The 6,000-nt window shown below is 40.9% G+C and overlaps 1 long non-coding RNA gene across 2 annotated transcripts in view; it reads left to right on the top strand.

Moving 5' to 3' along the window:
- The window catches only part of LOC133280504 (uncharacterized), a 51,006-nt gene continuing 45,006 nt past the window's right edge, over positions 1 to 6,000 (top strand). For both annotated transcript variants that reach the window (XR_009747189.1, XR_009747190.1), the window contains exon 1: positions 1 to 266. This is a non-coding gene — a long non-coding RNA (uncharacterized LOC133280504). The remainder of the gene's footprint in view (positions 267 to 6,000) is intronic.

The raw sequence follows: 6,000 nt of genomic DNA, 5'->3' as shown, positions 1-6,000 counted from the left end.
CTAACCCTTTTCCTGAATTGCCTCAGTTAGGAGCACAGTTGTGCTATGGTCTCACTATGTAATCTGGTGGTGGTTTAGTCGAAAGAGAAGTGAGGACAATTTCTCTCACTTAAGATCTCTGTTGTCCTCTTTCCATAAGCTTTGTGAAAGAGTGTCAAGACACTTGGAGAAGCAGCATGTGTCAGATGAATATGGGCCTCGGTTTTGTATTTAGTATTTTCCTACAACAGCCATCAACAAACAGCATCAAGACACCAATAATACAGGTAAGAAAAACTAAAAACCAAACCAGAGAAAGTTCAGCAATTGTCCATTGTAGAAAAAATAAATAGAAGATTCAATTTTGAGGCAGGTTATCTCTCTGGGACTATTTCAGATGGGAAAAATGACTCTGGAACAAGAGAATAGAACGTTGGAATCCCAAAGAGCAGTAACAGACATTAGATTAAACACCTCCTAAAAATAAAGAATGAGACTTTGTCCTGGAAAATACTGACACCAGCATGTGATCTATCACAGAGACAGGGAGATACAGTACAGAAAGATAGTGGGGATGCAAAAAGAACTATGATATCACAAGTAAAACAACAGTTACAAGGAAAGCTGAAGACAAATGGTAAGGGAGCAACAGCAACAGATGTTTTCCCTTTAGGTCATAAATGAAAACAGAAATCCTGATGCACAGGAGCTTTTCCGGAGAAATACATCTATATCAGGGCATGAAACACTAGTGAAACAAAAAGAGAAGAAAAACCACAAAGAATTAAAGCAAAACAGTCTCCTTTTTGCAAAGAGAGTTAGGGCACCAGGTAGCTGGTGATGGGCTGTTGTTTCAAGGACGATCACAGCTCTTCCTACCAAGACATGCTGTGTTCTTGTGATGTCTACCTGACTTGCTTGCTTAAGGGCATAGTAAATGGCACAAGGTTTGTCCTGAAGCGGTTGTGCCATGCTCTAGTCAGCAATGATAAGCAGAGGGACAGTAAGGTCAGCAGCACTGATTGCATGGCCTGAGGCAGAGAGCAGGGTTGATATACAAAGGGTAGGAAGTTGAGTCTCCTCACCAGGATGCTGCCAGAGCTTGTGAAGTTAGAAATATCCTGGCTGAGGTCAACCACGCCTTAGTAGTGAGCAACTATCATGTGCTGGTACACTTCCTTAGGCATCTGGAACTGGCCATCATGAAAAAGCTGAAGGGGCTCTGGCTGTCAACCACAGTGTCTATTTGTGCAGCCCCATGATGCAGTTTTCTTGAGCACATCATGATGCTCACAATACATTGGGTCATGATTTATGTGTAGACAAGTTAATGCATCCACAGACCAGAGATGACTAAATGTTGAGATCCCTGCAATTATCATTTTGTTGTGCATTTTCTTGTCAGGTGCAACACAATTCCCCTTTAATGGGGCAATGCTTTTCAGACAAGGAGGGCCAAAAAACACCCTCTCTGAAATCAGCCACCTTTAGTCCTCTAATCAGAGAAAAGCTAAAGCATTCTCCAACCATTCTACCATTTGCTAGAGCAGGCTAACTCTTCCCTATCTCCCCTTACCCACAGCTACTCCCAGCCCATCCTCTCCAAGGAACATGGTCTGCTGGAGTATTGCTGGACCCCTGTATTCTCTATCCTGGGCCATGAGGTGCCCCTTGGAAGTCATAACAAGTTGTCTATGAAATGCCAGTGCAAACACAGCAAGCAGCTGTGGGGTGAGTGCATCCACAACCCTGACTTTCCACATGGATCTCTGCTCTTTATTTTGTCCGTATTTGATCTCTGTTCAGGAAAAATGCAGTGAAAAGTGTTTTCTCAGACCACCTCCCTTTCAAGGCTGACATTATCAGTTTGGAATATTCACAGGGCTATCGGGTGTCCGGAAGAGGGAATGGCCAGGATCTGAATGTACCATTCAATCCTAATCCAAACACCTCCCCAGCTTTAGCTCAGCCTATCAGGAAAGGTAATTTAGCACCTGGGGAAGACAGGGTTTGGAGCTTGCATTTGGCACACCATCCAGCCACCTCTGAATAGACCTTCCAGATGAGACATTCTGTCACAAAAAAAGTTCATGGAGGTGTTAAGTGCAAAAGCATTCCTGAACCAATAGCAAATAATAATATATAAAAAAGAAATCCTGCTTTTGCCAGGAAAGAATAGCTTTCTGCATGTTATCCAGAATGTTGTTTGCATAAATAGCTGGGAAAGAAGGAAAACAGGGAAAAAAAATAGAAGCACCACTGTGAATTTCACAGTTCTAATAAATGTGGTGCATATGCAGAATTGCTCTGGAGACCATCTGGCTGTGCAGTCAGTGTAGTGCGTGCTTTGCTGGGCTATAGACATACCTGTTGAGTGCAAGAGGCTGAGAGAGGTTTGTGCTATACAGCCTGAGTGTCAGTGGAAACAAGGGTATATGCATGTGCGTGCATATATGGCTCTGTGTGTGTCTGGATCATTGAAAGAGACAGTAGATACAATTTCAATGGACCTAAGGGAATTAGAAGCCAGTGTCTCATTTTTATAAGTAAGTGGCTCCTTGTTGAGGATTCAACACAATGTCATGGCAACACCAGAAGTTGCCACTCCTCAGCCAAAGCACTATAACTACCTTTGAATGCTTGAGCTGAGAGCTCATCCTACTCATGTGGTGTAACCCTAACCTCAGGATAGACCCATCACAGTCACAGTGAACAGACATCAAGCACAGACAGCTTGTCAAGGGGTAGGTGGTAAATTGTTATACTGCCATAACTCAGCTCTGTATGCCAGTACATAGGGTCTTGCTTTAATTCCACATGCATTTCTTACCAGGACTCCTAAATTACTTGTATAACTTAAATGTTTTCTGCCTAATTGGTGGGAAAAAAAAAAAATAAGAGAAAAAAAATTAGGAAAGCTGAATGCTCACAGCTTGAATCAACAAGAGAGCTGACCATGAGCAGATTTGTGAAACGTTATAGCACTGTTATTGTGGGTTTCCAGTTGCAGAACCAGGAATAAAACTGACACAAGATATAATCAAAAAAGAAATAAAGGACTGGAAAAGAAATAATGCTAGTCAACATTGTTTTAGTAACAATCAGTCTCCTTGGGCAGATCTGATTTCATCCTCTGGTGAGATTATAAATTTACTTGATAAAAGTGACTGCATAAATGTAACAGACGTTTTCAGGCTTTTGACTACTACTAGATGACATTCAGGCTTTCAAATATTACACATTATAATAGTGCATGCAATGTGCTTAATGCTGTAAAGAACCAACATCAGGGACCAAAACCCAATCATCTTCATCATATAGGCATGGACAGGGAGGCGAGGTGCTCTAAACTCTTTTGATTGACTATTCTATGATTCTATTATTAATCAGGAGTAATGGCTAACTGCAGAAACCTTTGTTTTTCAGGAAAAAGACCTAGCTAGATGTGTATACAGTCTGTTATATATCTGCAGACAACGTTACTCATCCAGCCCTAAACTCATTAGCCCACAATGACAAACTCTCCTTTGCATGTTTCCAAATCAGCTATTTTGGGAAGATATTGAAAAAACACTGGGATTCAGTTTCTCAGATAAAAAAGGAAAAAAATCTGCTAGTTTGAGGAATAAACATTAAAGAACACAAATTGGTTTGGGTTTGACCTCAGACCTGTTCTTCCTTAAATCTGAACTTCCCAAAATCAAATGTTAATAGCATTTGAAAACCGTTCTGCAAAGCTATGTCTCCCTTGCCATTCTAATACCATTGCACTGATGCTCCCTAGTTTCTCTCCAATGTTTGACAGTAAGCAGACTTCCCTGTTTAACACACTTCTTTCACAAAACACCTTGACGTAGATCTCTGTTTAACAGTTTTCATAACCTGTGATTCATGAGCTGCTTTCATTATTTTCATTGTTAACTACAATGCAAACAAAATGAAAAGCTTCTTTTGGGGGAGAAGAGCAAGAGGCCCCTTGTGATTTTAAGATTATGAAAGGTTCCTCCCATAGGAGAACTGCATCAATATTGTGGGAATTATAAGTATAAACTAAAGTAAAAGAGAGCTGAATATTTCTATCAGAAACAGAATAGCAACCTAAAGAAAAAAAAAATTTCAAAAATAAAAACAATTTTTACCAAGAAAACTATTTATTTTTCTGAGACTATTTCTGTTCATTATTTCTGTAGCAGAAACGCTGGCTTTGTAATCTATGATGTTAGTGTAATATAGATAAAATTTAATCGATTATTTAATACACCTCCTTGATGTTGCATATTTCAGTGCATCAGTTTCCCTTACATATCTGAATGACATGCCACCCTTTGACATCAACCGCACAGTCTCTTCCACTGAGCATTAAACTGATCAAGACCCTTTTCTTCAAAACAGCTCTCCTATGTCCTACCTTACAACATGGACAGTCTCAGGGGCCGTGTTTGAATCCCATCACACAATACCTCAAAGAAGAATTGAGCAAACCCATTTGGTTCCACAGCACAACCTCACATCCCCTTGCAGATGCCCATGGCACAGCCATGACACCCTCATCCCAGCTAACATTCAATATTAGAGCCAAATCTTCCCCTGTGTAACTGTTGTGAGAGATTTAAAATGTTTCTGCTTTCCCTCTCACATCCTTGTGTGCTAACCGCATGCCCTTGTAACTGTCTTGAAAATAAAACAATAGAAAAAAAAGAAGGATCAGAAATCCCCTAACCAATTTTATCAGCTAGCGAGCTGACAAGCAGAAGTATATGTGCTGTAGAACCGAAACAGGTGTGGTTTGAGCATTTTCCACATTTGGTCTTTGCAAAAATATGAACAGAGTGTATTAATTCCTCCACACTGATAATGGGAGCTTGGAGTCCGTTATCTAAAATAAAGATTCTTGGCAGAATTCCTCATGTACTCAAATGGGCAAGAAAACTAATAATGATGGGTTTCTTCCTTTTTTTTTCATTAGGAACCTTTTCTAAGTACACCAATCTGTGTGTGAATTTTACTGAAGGATTTTTTGCTTAGCATGCTTTACATGTGAAAACATCACTGTCCCTCTCTTAAACAGTGAGATGCATTCCATGACTCCATCTTGTACAAATACTACACTGACAGGTTTGCATCTCTGTATGTATGTGTGTGTGCCTCTATGCTTGCATACTTGCCCATAAGGTGTGCAACACATCCAGGTTTGGTGCACTTGCACAGTAAGAATAACCTATTATCGCCAGCATCTCTCTGCACATGTAAGAAACCACATATAAACTGCCTGGAGTCAGAGGGGACTGATAAGTTTTGGTAGGTCAACCAGACAACATGGTATCATTTTGCTTGGTTGCTTGGTCAGGTCATTTTCTCTGCCATCTTTTTTGATGCTACATAGTGCTGAACCTGCAGAGTTTGGCACCCCTAATTTTGGGAGAGTCTGCGGCTGGCAGGGCACGGACAGTACAAGATTTAAGGCAAAGTGAATGAAGGGCTTGTTTGGCATTTTACCTGCCTGATTCCACCTTTCTCTTATTCTTCACTCCCTCTGCTTTGTGTAGCCTCCCATAATCATTCCAACCCTGGGAAGACACAAAATCCCTGCTAGGAGAATTCTGTAGCATCTATGCTACCTGTGTATGGCACAGACAATGTACTATAGTTCGATGACAGTATCCCACATGTTTCTGCTCAGCAGAGAGCACAATTTACTCCTTTTCTCAAACTCTTCCAAAGACCTTCTCAAGACTCATTGCTTCCATGATGCAGAGAGTAGTTTGGCCAACTAAAAGGACTGATAATGCTCACAAGCATGCCTTCAGCAGTGAAGTATAAGTGAAACAGCCACTGAAAAACATGCAGCCAGCTCTCAGAGCAGGGTTAGACTTTCCCTTTACATGCTCTAGGTCTTCCGCCAACAAACCTCAGCATCTTTCCTGAAGTTGCTGTCATGGTCTATAGGAGGCAAAGGTTTTTGTCTTACACAGGTGAGGAAAGCTCTCAGTTGGAGATCTCCTAGTTTGAGTGCTCTGTATA

Source organism: Pezoporus flaviventris, unplaced genomic scaffold (assembly GCF_033815535.1).
Source record: "Pezoporus flaviventris isolate CSIRO_AGI_PZ_B2104156 unplaced genomic scaffold, CSIRO_AGI_Pfla_v1 ptg000083l, whole genome shotgun sequence".
Taxonomy (NCBI): domain Eukaryota; kingdom Metazoa; phylum Chordata; class Aves; order Psittaciformes; family Psittacidae; genus Pezoporus; species Pezoporus flaviventris.
This window is presented reverse-complemented; position numbering and strand designations above follow the sequence as displayed.